At 35.3% G+C, this 15038-nt stretch overlaps 1 long non-coding RNA gene across 1 annotated transcript in view; it reads left to right on the top strand.

Moving 5' to 3' along the window:
• The first annotated feature begins 2220 nt into the window (after nt 1–2220).
• Nucleotides 2221–15038, top strand: part of LOC116662820 — a 37837-nt gene continuing 25019 nt past the window's right edge. The window contains exon 1 of the long non-coding RNA XR_004318917.1: nt 2221–2692. This is a non-coding gene — a long non-coding RNA (uncharacterized LOC116662820). The remainder of the gene's footprint in view (nt 2693–15038) is intronic.

The following is a 15038-nucleotide window of genomic DNA, read 5'->3' as shown; positions in this document are numbered from 1 at the left end:
GAAATGTTTGAGAGTAAAAAATAACTTTCTGATGCATATACAAGTGTTTTAGAGGAAAAAATAACTTTCTGAAGCATATATGAAAGACAATGTGATTTAATTTTTATTTTTGCTTTAGTGTATATTTCTTGATGAAAATAATTCAACTATTGTGAACTCTGAATATAATTAAATATTATTATTTTAGTTCGTTAGATCATTAGATGTCATTAGAACACAAATTATGTGAATATCTTTGTAATAATACCACAATTCATGATTTTCCTGAAACAAAGGCAAAAATTTTATGTATGGGATACAAATATAATAATTTATGAATTATACATGTTGACTTCATACTTACCCAGATATCCTTAGTCAATCAACAGAATATCCAGCTATATGCATTAAAAATTGAATTTAGCAATTTCTAGTATTTGGATGACTCAGTCATTCAAAAACCATAGATTTAAACATATTTTCTGGTTTGCTATTATTCAGTTGTTTATGATAAAATATGTTGCTTAACATTTGGTTAGCTAGAAATGTAACTTGTAAATATTTAGATATTTAGATGTATGTGTGTCCATATTTCACTCTTGCCTCAGACTCCACAAATATTAGGTAGGTGGTTTTGCCCATTCTTATAACAGATATCTTGCTCTGCTCACGACTTTACTCTAGTCCATCCAGTCCAGTCCATTACTCCACTCTACTCTATACTAACCCTACTACCCTCTACTGCCTCTGTATTATTTCACAGATTGATCCAATTGAGCAATTTATTCCAGTTAGACAAGTGTTACTAAATTGACAAAACTGAGACACCATTTTGGTCCTGTTAAACTATTGGTAGTGTGTTTAAATAGATTAAGTTTAGCCATCCACATGCAAATACAGAAATGATCATGACGACAAGGACTAAACATTCCAACTTATCACACAGTGCACCATAAAGCTTTTAGCTATTGAGAAAAGTCCTATTCAAATATCAGCCATCTCCGCAGACCCCTCACAGGATTTCACTTGAGTCATCTTAATTAATTCCTCCTGCTAGAAAGAACCCTGTGCTTCCTCTTCCTGACTGAATGAGTAACTCAGGTAAATTGCCTGATGCTATAAATTTCATGAAGCTTTTGCTTATTGTCCCATTTTTGTATAAGACAAAATGCTTTCTGGACCTGTGGAAATTTTATTAGGTAGTACTACAAACATTTCTAAAGGATTGTAGCTTTACTGGTTTTTATATATATTTCCTTTGAGTGGATTTTCAATAAGGAGCTTCTGGGGAGACAAAGGTAATAAAATGCATCATTTTTACCTCAAATGCTATTCCATCTCTGCTTTTCCCTGGTGAAGTCACAGGCTCTGGGCAGTACTTTTCAAAGAGACACTGTTAATTTGATCCTTAGCTGTTGTTTTAATGTTTTTTTTTTTCCTCCTCACAATTCCTCCATACAATTTTGAAGTGTTATAATTCAATGAAAATTGGAAGACGATAAAATAGTTCATTCTTGATCTCTTTGTAAAGGCCAAAGGAGAAGCTGTGGCTGTTATGTTACTATTCTGAGAGAGTACTCTTATGGTAATAAGCCCATCTATTTTTTCTTAATTAATTTTTTATTGAAGTATAGTCAGTTACAATGTGTCAATTTCTGGTGTGCAGCATAATGTCCCAGTCATGCATATATATTTGTTTTCATATTCTTTTTCATTAAAGGATATTACAAGATATTGAATATGGTTCCCTGTGCTATACAAAAGAAACTTGTTTTGGTCTGTTTTTATATATAGTGGTTATAATTTGCAAAATAAGTCCATTGCAAACCACAGAGCAACTTAAATGTGTTTTTGTTTTCCCCAACAGCTATATTTTCATCTCTGAATTCACCATAGAAATCTCCCCTGATGTAATTTAGAGATTTTGTATTTCCATGTGTTAGAAATCTTTTTTTTATTTTTCATCTTTTATATATATAAAATAAAACAAAACCTCCTCATTTCATTTTGATTCTTAAAAAACAATTGATTATTCAAAAACTCTGTTCTCACTTACTGGTAGTCAAAGTTAAATTCAGAAACACAGAATACAGTCTTTACTGTAGTCTCTGAAGTGTTCTACCAGAAATTCAGTACAGTCATATGAGATAGCAAAGCCATTCATAGAGTAAATTACTTTCAAACGAGTTCAAATACTCACTCTCAAGTATCCATGCAAAGGAGACAGAGTATTGACACAATAATTAAATATTTATTAAAAATCTGCTCTGCTTTTTGTGAGGCAGCAGCTGTATTCTCAGTGTTAAATCCTGACATGGGAGGGAAATCAGTTGTCCAGGCTTGATGGATTTCTCAATGCCAAGCAACTCCATGTCCCAGAAGATGCTCTTATGAATCTGACCTGCGCCAAGGGGAAAGAGCAGGACAGCTGGGAGAACACGCACCCTGGAGAAGGCAGGACCTCTCCCACCCTTCGGCTGAGTTAGTTCTATAACTCGTATTTGCTACTACAATTATTTGAAAGGTGATTACAAAGTTGTGACATCCAGACAACATATTTTCTTACAAAATCCTCTTTGGTGCCAGAGGTCGAGACAAATTTCCTGCTTCAAGACAGACTGAAGCTCATAATTGTGACGATTTGGGACATTTCGCCTGCCTCCTCAAGCTACAAATAATCAGGATATTTGACCTAAAAGAAGAACTTTACGAAGTAAGTTAAATAATTTCTTTGGAAAATTTTAGAACAGTGAATGCTGTGTGTGTGTGTGTGTACTGTGGCTGCTGCTGCTTCTCTATACATTTTATTTATTTTTAGGTTGTAAAATAGCTTAACTTCTAAGATTAATATTTACCTTAGATAGCTATTATTGCAGGGTTTTGTTTTTTTTTTTTTTTACAGTAACCCATTTATCCATGGGGAAAAAAACTGCAGACAAACAGGTTGTAGCTGTCTTAGAAACGGATTGTTCTTTACAAGACCACAGGTTTTTGAGAGCTGAAATTCTCCCTCTAAGGTCAAGCAACTTTTTAAGTCAAATGATGGAATTAAACAGCTGTGAAATATTTGGAATGCAAGCTGATACATAAAAATCTGCAAATGAATATACTGTAGAAGAAAACAGCTAAAATCAAATGATTTGTTGAACTCAGAAATAAAGGGTAGGCAGTGTCAAGTGTAAAAGTTTGAAACAATACGTTTCCAGGGCCAAAGAGCAGTTTTATTCATAAGGAGTTGGTAGAATATGACAATTTACTTGACTCTGGTAGATTGTTCCTGTTGTGGTTTTTCAGTGTTCGAGAAATGCTAACTATTTTCTAATCCATAATATGTGGAACACCCCAGAATCTCTATCTCTTCCATCAAGTATCATGATCTCTGACTACACCAAAATAACCACCAAATACCCTCTTCTCTACCTCTGATACTTGCACACAGTAAATCCCTCTCCTGGCAATGCCTTTTTTTTTTTTTTTTTTCAGTCTAGAAAACTTCACAACCAGCAATAGCCAACTCTAATTTCACCATTATTTGGACCTCTCCAGGCAAAGTGAATTCTTATTTCCATTAACCAGATATTCATAATTACTTGATTATAGATAATATTTCATTATTGGGAAGCCCAAACCTGTGTGTCAAACCATGTATTCCATAACTTGCAGAAAGTTTGTGTTCTTTTCTATAGCCTCAAAACTTTCACACTGCATTTCTATGTAAGAGGCAGTTGAATCACATGTGTTGAATCATTGCTGTTCTTCTAAACACATTCTTTCTCTCCAGCAATCTATTTATTTGTCTGTGTCTCCCCCTCTCCCACTCCTTTCTCTACTTCTCTAGTTTTCCGTCCACACCTTCACCCATGGCACCCATGGATGTGACTCAGTTCACCAACTCAAATGAAGATGTTCACTTGGAAGACTTTTTGGAAAATCAGTTACAAAATTCTGTTATCTAGTTTACTTTTTAAGATTGCAGAAAGGCAGTTTTAAAAAAAACAGGTGATAAACGTATAGTTTAAGATTTATTATAGGGGGCAGAAGCCGGGTTAATCAAGTGGATGCCACTGACTTGCTGAACTTCCACACTCTCTTCCTCCAACATATCCTGAATGCCGTCAGTCAGTGCCTGAGACCCTCAGACCACCCATGGACAAGTGGGAGCACACATGTCAATCTGTACATTAAATTTCAGTAAAACTGGACTTCCTTCTTTTCTATTTTAATATAAAATAAATATAAAGTTTTGTTTTGTTATATCATATTGAAGACCATTGGTCTAAAATAATTTCTCTTTTAATACCTGCATTATGCTCTGCAAAGGATGTTATAAGGCTGTGTTGAAAAATACCCTTATACTAAATTGTGGAAGAGAATTCAGAGCACACACAAATTTTCCCAGTGTTTTCTTTTAACTCTCCTGTGCTTACTATTATTTAAACAGCTTTATTTGAGACATTCACCTACCATACAACTCATCAATTTAAAATGTACAATTTAATGCTTTTCAGTATATTTACAGAGTTATTTGACCATCATCACAATCAATTTTAGAACATTATCATCATCCCACAAATAAATCCTGTACCCTCATTTCCCCTCAACTCCTCCTCTTCCCTGTCCCAGCCCCAGGCAACCACTCATCTATATTCTCTTTCTAGTTGCCTATTCTGGACATCTTTATAAATGGAATCATAAACTATGTGGCCTTTTAGGGAGCTCCTTTCAGTTAACATGTTTTCAAGATTCATCCATAATGTAACATGTATCTGTATTCCATTCCTTTTTATAGCCTAATAGTATTCCATTTTATGTATATACCCCTGTTATTTATGCATCAGTTGATGGACATTTGGGTCCTTACACTTTTTAGCAATTATGTATAATACTTCTATGAACATTCATGCACAAATGTTTGTATGGAAATATGTTTTTATTTCTTTTGGGTTTATACATAAGAGTGGAATTATTGAGCCATATGGTAACTATGTTTAACCTCTGAAGGAACTGTCAAATTACCATTTTAAAAAATATTTTCCCACCAGCACTGTATAAAGTTTCCAGTTTCTTCAGATCCTCACCAATGCTTGTTATTATTATTTTTTTTATTATAGTCATCCTAGTGGATGTACAATGATAGCTCATCTTGTTTTGATTGTGTTTTCTTGATGGCCAATGATGCTGAGCACCTTTTCATATGCTAATTGCCCACCAGTGTATCTTCTTTGGAGAAATACCTATTCGGATACTAAGCTCGCTTTTAATTGGGATTGTCATTTTATTATTAGTTGTAAGCACTCTTTGGTATATTATAGATACCAGTACCTTTTCAGATATATGATTTGCAAAATTTATCCTATTCTTTGGGTTATCACATCACTTCCTTGATAGTATCCTTTGAAGCACAAATTTTTACTTTTGATGATATCCAATTTATCAATTTTTTCTTTTGTCTGCTTGTGCTTTTGGTACTATTTTTAAGAAATGACTATCTAATCCAAAGTCATAAATTTGTATGCCTAGCTTTTTTTCCTAAGAGTTTTATAGTGTCAGTTCTGATAGCTCAGTCTTTGGTCCATTTTGAATTAACTTTTGTATGCGGAGTGAGTTCTATTTGTTTTAGAATGTGTAGAATAATTTTTAAAAATACATTTTTGTCCTTGTTCCTAGTTTCTGGCACACAGTTCCTAAAATTCTTGAACTCTCCCGAGTGACAGGAGTGTCTTTGGTATGCTAATAATATAACTGGTGACTAGGGGCCCCTGGACATCTTCAGTAACAGGGCTGGTCTCCAGAAAGAACAAGGCATGATTAGAGAATTGGAACTTTCAGCCTCACCTCAAAACCTCCAGGAAGGGAAGGGGGCTGAAGATTGAGTTCAATCACTAATGATCAATGATTTATTCAATCAAACCCATGTTATAAAGCCTCCATAAAAATCTCTATGTGATAGAGTTCAGAGAATTTCTGAGTTGACGACACACTGATGTGCTTTGGAAGGTCATGTGTCTTCAGAGGACTTGGAAGCTCCATGCACCCACCTTATTCCCCTGTACATCGCCTAATGAATCTCTTCCATTTGGCTGTTTCTGAGTTGCATCCTTTATAATAGACCAGTAAGCAAAAGTAAAGTGTTTTTCTGAGTTCTGTGAGTTGTTCTAGCAAATTATCAAACTTAAGGAGGGGACTGTGGACACTGTCAAATTTATTGCTGGTCAGTGAGAAGTACTCCTGGAATTTGTGTTTGGTGCCTGAAGTGTGGGCAGTCTTGTGGGCCTAAGTCCTTAAGCGTTGAGGACTATGCTAATTCCAGACAGCAAGTGCCAGAATTAAATTGAATTGTTGGACACTCAGTTGATATTGGAGAACCAACAAATCACAGAATTGTAATGCTCTTTTGACTGTTATTAGAAACCTTCCTCCTTTCTTCCTCTTTCTCACTAATGTAAATTAAGTACCACAGTAGAAACTGTAATGCTTAACAAATTCCATTTGCTCTCCTATGTTTCCTAGCCCCAGTGCAATTAAGGGCCAGCGGATCTGTGAGCAGGCCAGCAGTGAGAATCCCATCTACAATTCTACAGTCTCTTCCCTGCTCCTGAGATTTCTGTTGCTAAAATGTCATACTGGCCATCAGACCAGTCCCTGAGTGATTATGTGGAGTAGAGGTCGCTGCTGAACTATGTTAGATTTATAATGTGAACAATAAATACACTTCTATCATTTTAAACCATAGTTTTTGTTTTGTTTTGTTTGTTTTGGCTACCAGAGAATACCATAGCTGTAACATAGGTCCTTCTGCTAACAATTTTCCATTAGCCCCTCAACTATTAAGAGGTAGAATGGCTTTCATGGAGTAATTTGGTGAAACTGCTTGCCTCTGCTTCTTTAACAGAATGACCTTAAGAGTATAATTTTTGACCACAAAATGTCTTACATAAGTTAACCTAATTTTTCTTCCCAGTACTCCTGAGTTAAGCAGAGTTGTATTAATATCCACACTTTAAAGATAAGGAAACTGGGGTTGGAAATGCTTAAGGAAATTAGTTGCTTAACATCTCGTGCCTCACCAGCAGCTGATCTGTCTGTTTTCCTTCTTGTCAACACACTTTTTGCCGCCCTGGGCTTTCAGCATTTCTCTTTCTATTGTTTACTCATAATTGTCTCTGTTTCTGAATAAACTGAGTATTTCTCACAATCTTATATATAGACTCATTGACCATTTAGGGTATTTCAATCACAGTATTAGTCCATTAGATAATGATTAATTTTTTTCTCAAGCTTTTTTTTTCAAAGGTTATAGGTAAATAAAATGCTAAAGAATCAAGTGTGATCATGGGTCATATATATCTTAGTTACCATTACTCAAGGTAGCTTTATAGAAATTTTGCTTCTTGTAATTTCATTTCTTGTAGTGTCCTTACTTGGCTGTGGTATTGGTAAGGATAGTTTTCTAAAATGAGCTTGTAAGTCTTCCCTCCTCTTCAATTTTTTGGAAGAGATTGAGAGGATTGAATTAATTCTTCTTTAAATGTTTCATAGAAGTCGGCAGTGAAGCCACATGGTCCTGGGTTTTTCTTTGTTAGGCAGTGTTTGATTACTCAATCTCCTTGTTATTGGTCTGTAAGGATTTTCTATTTCTTCATGATTCGATCTTGGTAAGTTGAATGTTTTCAGAAATTATTCCATTCTTTTAAGTTATCCAATCTGTTGTCATATAACTGTTCATTGTAGTCTAGTATAGTCCTTTGTATTTCTGTGGGTTTTGGTTGTAAGTTCTCCTCTTTCATTTCCAATTTCATTTATTTGAGTTTTCTCTCTTTCCTTCTTAGTCTGGATAAAGTTTTGTCAATTTCATTGATCTTTTTAAAAAACCAACTCTTAGTTTCATTGATTTTTTCTATTGTTTTCTAGTCTCTATTTCATTTAGTTTTGCTCTAATCTTTAATATCTCCTTCTTTCTGCTGCTTGGGACTTGTTATTTTTCTAGTTTCTTGAGGTGAAATGTTAGATTGTTTATTTGAGATCTTTCTTTTATATTAATGTAGGCATTTGTCACTATAAAATTCTCTCTTAAAACTGCTTTTGCTGCATCCCACATTTTGGTATGCTGTATTTCCAGAAAATAAAAGGCATTCAAGTTAGAAAGGAAGAAATAAAATTGTTTCTGTTTGCAGATGACATAATCTTATATATAGAAAACCCTAAAGACTGTACTAAAAACTGTTAAAACTAATAAACAAATTCAATAAAGTTACAGGATACAAAGTCAACATGCAAAAAACAGTTGTGTCTCAATATGCAAACAACAAACTATCTGCAAAAGAAATTAAGAAAATAATCTCATTTATAATAGCAGCAGAAACAATATAATACTTAGCAATAAATTTAACTAAGGAGGTGAAAGATCTGTACACTGAAAACTATAAAACATCAATGAAAGAAACTTAAGGCACAAATAAATGGAAAGATACTCCATGTTCACCAGTTGGAAGTACTAATATTGCCAAAATACCCATACCTAAAGCATTTTACAGATTGCAGATTACAGAATGCAGTCTCTTTCAAAAATTCCAATAGAATTTTTCACAGAAATAGAAAAAAATCCTAAAATTCATATGGAACCACAAAATACCCCCAGATATCAAAAACAATCTTGTACAAGAAAAACAAAGCTGGAGACAACATGCATCCTGATTTCAAACTATATTACAAAGACACAGTAATCAAAGCCACATGGTATATGGGCATAGAAATAGACACATAGGCCAATGGAACAAAATAGAGAAAAAGGAAATAAACTCATGCATATATGCTCAACTAATCTTCAACAAGGGTACCAAAAATACAAAATGAAAGAATAGTCTTTTAAATAAATGGTGATGGGAAAACTGGATATTCACATGCAAAAAGGATGAAATTGGAAACTTATCTTACACTATACACAAAAATCAACTCAAAATGGATTAAAGACTTAACTGTAAGACTTGAAACCATAAAACTCCTAAAAGAAAACATAGGGGAAAACTCCCTGACATTGGTCTTGGCAATGATCTTTTAAATACGACACCAAAAGCACAGACAACAAAAGCAAAAATAAGTGGGACTACATCAAACTAAAACTCTTCCAGATGGCAAAGAAAAAAATCAGCAAAATGAAAATACACCCTGAAAAGTGGAATAAAGTATTTGTAAACCATACATCTGATAATGGGTTAATATCCAAAATATGTAAGGAACTCTTACAACTCAATAGCAAAACAAATAAATAAATGGATTTTTTAAAATGGGCAAAGGGTCTGAATAGACATCACTCCAAAGAAGACACATAATAAATGTCCAAGAAGTATATGAAAAGGTGCTCAACATCCCTAATCGTCAGGGAAATACAAATCAAAACCACAGTATCACTTCACAACTTTTATAATGGTTATGACTTTTAAAAAAAGGTAACAACTGTTGGTGAGGATGTGGAGAAAATGGAACCCTGGTACACTTCTTATGGGAAATTAAATTGGGACAGTCATATTGGAAAACAAAATGGAGACTCCTCAAAAAATTAAAAATAGAACTACAAAATGATCCAGCAATACCACTTCTGGGTATCTATCCAAAAGAATTGAAATCAGGGTCTCAAAGGGATACCTGCATTCCTATGTCATTGCAGCATTATTCATAATAGCCAAGACATGGAAGCAAGTTAATGTTCATCCATGAGTGACTGGATAAAGAAAATGTATATACATACAATGGAATTTTAATAAAGATGGAAATCCTGGGGGAAGGGTATAGCTCAGTGGTAATGCATATGCTTAGCATGTATGAGGTCCTGGGTTCAATCCCCAGTACCCCTATTAAAAAAAAAAAAAGGAAATCCTGCCATTTTTTACAATATGGATAAACCTGGAGAACATTGTGCTAAGTGAAATAAACCAGACACAGAAGAACAAATAATATATGATCACACTTATGTGTGGAGTCTAAAATAGTCAGACTCACAGAGGGGAGAGTAGTATAGTGATTGCCATGGGTCGGAGGAGGGAAAAATGAGACGGTGACGGTCAAGGAGTACAAAGTTTCAGTTATATAAGATAAATGCATTCTGGAGATGAAGTATATAGCCTAGTACCTAAAGCTAACAGTACTGTATTGTATACTTAAAATTTGCTAAAAAAGTAGATCTTATGTTGTGTTCTTATCTCTCAATCACACACACACACACACAATGAAAATAGTAAAGGATGCAGGAGGAAACTTCGGAAGATGATGGATATTTTTATGGCTTTGATAGTGGAGATGGTATCCTGTGTGTGTACTTATCCCCAAATTCACCAAGTTGTATATCTTACATATTTACAGCTTTTTATGTGTCAATCATAGCTCAATAAAGCGATTTAAAAATAAGTTATGCAATTTAATACATCTGGTAAATACTACATTACACTTAAACTTTGCTACAGCAAGCTTCATTGGGAATGGTACCTCATCATCTCCAGGAAATACTGTGATACAAATTATCATGAGTGTGTTCTTTTATAAAGGTTGCATGACAGCAACATTGGGATGAGTTTATGGAATAAAGTTATGCATACTAATGCCTTACTATAGCATTATTCCACAAGACATGGGTTCCTCTTATGCACCCATTCATCCAAATGATGAAGAAACCAAAATGTAATTAATTCTAGGCATCTCTTTCTAGAAGGTTGAGTATCTGTGGTGTGGTTATAAAATACTGTGCCATCATACAATATTTTAAGGATTGAACTCCTTATAAAATATTAAATATTAAAAATAGTAAATATAATTCTTAAAGACCTTTTCTTCCTTTCCAAAGAAACAAAGAAGGCTATATGCACAGTTTAAACAGTTTATATACTTTACTGTTCTGAGATTTATCCAACACTGAGGTACCATGTGATGGCAATGAGTACCCCTCCGGCCAAGGAAATTCCAGGCAAGGAGGCCAAATGGATTTGACAATCCTCTCACTTAATGGACTAAGAAAATGTACTCACAAGCCTGGCCCTTGAAAGTATGTGTGATGTTTTGTGTTTAAAAACTATGCAGTTAGATGCTTACCAGCTTGGGACTCACTGAATTAAACAATGCTTCTCTACTGAACTGTTTCTCAGCATGTTTAATGTGCTAATGTGTGCTCTGAATCTTCTCCAAAGAAGGTGAAGCCAAAAATGTCTCTAATGCTGCTGGGCAATACAAACTCATTTTTGTGGAGCTTATTTTGGAAGAACACAATCTGAGAAACGTATGTGTATTGACTATAACTCTGAGCTCAGAGTAAGAATGTCTCGGATACTCACTCATTAGTTCTGAAGCCTGGGCAAGCTATTTGATTTCTGACTTCAGTTAATAATATTCCTGCCTGTGTCATAAGGAGGGTTAAAGAGACCACTAGATCCAGGGAGTTAGGACTGTTCATAGCCATTATTATGCGAAACATAGTACAATAAATATTGGCTATTTCAATAAAACAGCATATTTATATGCATAATATCTGTATAACTGGATAGCTATCAAATAAAATTATATTGACTGATATAAAATAGGATTTCATAAAATCAGAATGACTCAAATGAACGTCACTTTTAAAGTTTTCTCTCTACCATTATAATTTTGGGTGACTCAGAATCTTGTTGAGTCATATAATTAGCCACTTCTAATGACTATTATTAGCATCAAACATTGCATCTGTAATAATCTTGGGAGGAGAACAGTCGTAGTATATGAAAACATGAAGGAAATGAATGATAGGAAGAGAATTATATTATAGGATGCTAATAGCATCAATCCTCTAGTTTTTACATAATTTCTGTTTGGCTCGAGAGTAATTACAAAAAACAAGATGAAGCAGCTCTGTGTCAGTACAGATTACTGACAGTGACAAAACTATTTTAAGTTACTGAGAATGAATTGAGATAGTGACAATAACAAAGCTTATGGTCAAAAGGGTGTCAGTCAGGCCGGGGATTTCTTCTAAAGTGGCTTTTCTTTTGAACAATTACTTCTCTCACTGCTATTCCAACTTCTTTTCTTCCACTTGCTATTTACACGTTTACTTGCACTGGGAGATTTCTCAAACAATATTTATTTCAATCATCTTGACTTGTTTAAATTTCAAAAAAAACTATGCAAAAATAAGTCCTATACAGCCCTACATTTTGAGCAAAGTGTGGGTGCCCTTTAGAAGCTTTTCATAGAGATGCATGATTTCAGCCTAAGTAAAGCTGCCTGCCAAGTATTGTAGATGATGTTCCTGAGAGAGTTTTGATTTTAACCAAATGGTTGAATATATCTATTACCAATCCAGAAGTAGGTTTGTGAGGATGGCATGTATTTATTCCAGACATAAATCCCTGAAGAACTCAGCCATCTGTGCATTATACCCACAGGAATATAAGTGACCGATAATTTGTACAGAAACAAACAAAAAAGTGTTTTTGAAAGTGAGAACACAAAATAACATCTGATTTCAAAGATACATTTATATTTCATTACTTCACATAAATTATAATTCATGAGAAAAGAGACTGAATATTTCGGAGAAGAGGAAAAATAATTTACATTGTTTTTTCTGGTCCAAAGCCGAAGTAGACTTGGGCAGCTGTGGGAGGGAAAAAAAAAAAAGGGCGTTCAAAGACTCTCAACAGGCATGCTTCAATAAGATATCCTACTGTTCTAGAAAATGCCTCAACAGAAAGGTCAATTTTTAAGAAATCATTCAAAGGAATAAGCCAAACTTAAAAGAAATTTGTCCGGGATCCTAGGTAACCTGATTTCGCCCCTTCTGAGTTGATTCTGTTTCATGTCAGAGACACAGTAGACAAGTGGATGTGAGAGGAAAGGCCGAGTGGAGCTTTACTGGCTGACCCACGACAGCCATTCTTAGTAATGCTTCCTCCATTGTCAACACTTCGAACAGAAACCACAGTATGGATCTTGCCAGTGAGAGATTGGGAAAATGCACCACATCAATGACTCACACTCCCCCACTCCCGCCACTCCTTCCCTCCCCTCCAAGAGTGCATCAGAGCCTATTACCAAGATACTGTAAGAGAAGTTTCGGGCAAATTAAGAGTCCCCTCCCTGCCTCATTGTTACCTTATTCAATAGCATCCTGGCATTTTGCAAGAAAGCCTTTGATGATAAGATCTGATGCAGCATTCCAACTCCAGAAAGTATGTTAGGGAATCTTAAATAGAAGTCATTACTCTTAAGTGCTCAGTATATTCAGGATTTCCTTTGACTATTCCACTGTCTCCAAGCCCAGCAGGTAACAAACTGGAATTGTATGCTAATTTTAAAACGTTAAGAGAAGAGGAAAGACAATTTTTCTCCCTATAGCACCTTTGTGCTTCCAAAGAAAATGCAAATTTCTGGTTCTTAAGTCACTGCTATTTCTACCGCATCACGTGTCCCAGTACCACAATGTTGATGTTTCTCCACACTGTAACAGACATTGGAAATTTGCCATGTGCTTTGCTCATTTCGTTCATTGAACTGTGAGCTCTACATGCACTGTTTAATATACAATGATCAAAACTCCCACACTGTTTCAGGGCTACAGCTCTTCTCGTGCGTGGAGTTTGCAGATACATGAATATCTGGAATCTATGTATCTGCATTCCACCCCCATTCTTTTCTACTCTCGTTCAAGAAAGAAAGCTGACTCCAAAAGTCCATTCTGCAGAGGCAAAAATGAGGTCCCCTATTGTACTGGGACATCTTTACTAAACAATTTCTGGTCATTCCCACTGACATTATTCTCTTTTTTCACTCCGCTCCAGCCAGCATACCATTCTCAGAAAAGTATTTCTAAAACTTTACTTTCACTGCTTAATCACTTGATGAAGAACCTGCCGTGGACTCTCATTTCCCACCATATCACGTTCACATCCAACAGCCTGACTTCGGCTCTCTGCATAAATAATGTAGCCACAACATTTATCCTGCTCTTCTAGAACACAGAGCAGTCTTTTGAAAAGAAAACTCTTTCCCTGCTTCCTCCCTCTGTTGGTTATATTTATTCCAGTTCTGTGATTGCTGCCACCCCTCAACCTGGATGCTTTTTTTGGGTGGTTGTTCTTGAACTGTTTAAACAGAACTATTATTAATGACTCAGCTTTTCCCTGAAACTTCTCTGGCTATTCCCGGAAACAGGACAGAGCAGCCCTCTCTCTAATGTTACAGGTTCACTTAGAGTGAGTAACACAGCCGGCCACCTCATTCTTGGCTAAAGCTGCCGTGACTGTTAGCTTTCTTTTCCTGTATTTATGGTATCTCTTCATGGGACCATGTCTAGCTAACAGTTATGCTGTTGTTTTTGTGACTACCTCTGGCTGTGTAATTAGGAGGACCTCTGTATGCATTTTATTTTAGCAAAGATATGACTTATTGGAGAAGAAAAGTAGGGAGAAATTAATCTCTCTCTTTCTTTTGCTCTCTCCTTCTGTTTCTCTGAATGAACTGTACAAATTTTGGATCAGGTGAACAAGAGATACGCATGTAATTTCAGACTAGTTACTGACCAGTGACTAAAACCCTCTAAGTCTCAGTTTCCTCCTGTAAATAACAAGGAAAACATCTAACGCATGCTTTATGTAAGGAGTAATAACATAATCATATAAGTGAGGCCATTAGCACTATTTCTGGCATTTAGTAGGCACTTAATAGATGGTATTTTTTTCTAATTTAGGAGAGAGAATTAGTGATTGAAAGAATAAACCTTAAGAAACACAAATCAGGCTTTAAATTCTAGCTTTGTCAGTTATCGATTTGCTAGGATCTCAGCCTCTGCATTTCTTATTTTTCTCCTGTCCAACATTTGGATAGAACTTTCTGCAAAACACTGGGGTGACTAATTGGGTAATAAAGATGTGACTGATGTGTCAACAAGCATGATGTGTGTGCACTGTGATCACTGAATAAAGCTGAAAGAGAAAGTGGGAGAAGATATAACCTTCTCGTGTCCCTGGAGGGAACACTCAGACAGCCTTCTCTGCCTTTCCTCTCATTACTGAGTAAAAGGTGATATGACTATTACT

The sequence above is a fragment of the Camelus ferus genome, chromosome 1, assembly GCF_009834535.1.
Source record: "Camelus ferus isolate YT-003-E chromosome 1, BCGSAC_Cfer_1.0, whole genome shotgun sequence".
Lineage (NCBI taxonomy): Eukaryota > Metazoa > Chordata > Mammalia > Artiodactyla > Camelidae > Camelus > Camelus ferus.
The sequence above is the reverse complement of the archived record's forward strand: the minus strand, read 5'-3'. Positions and strand labels throughout refer to the sequence as shown.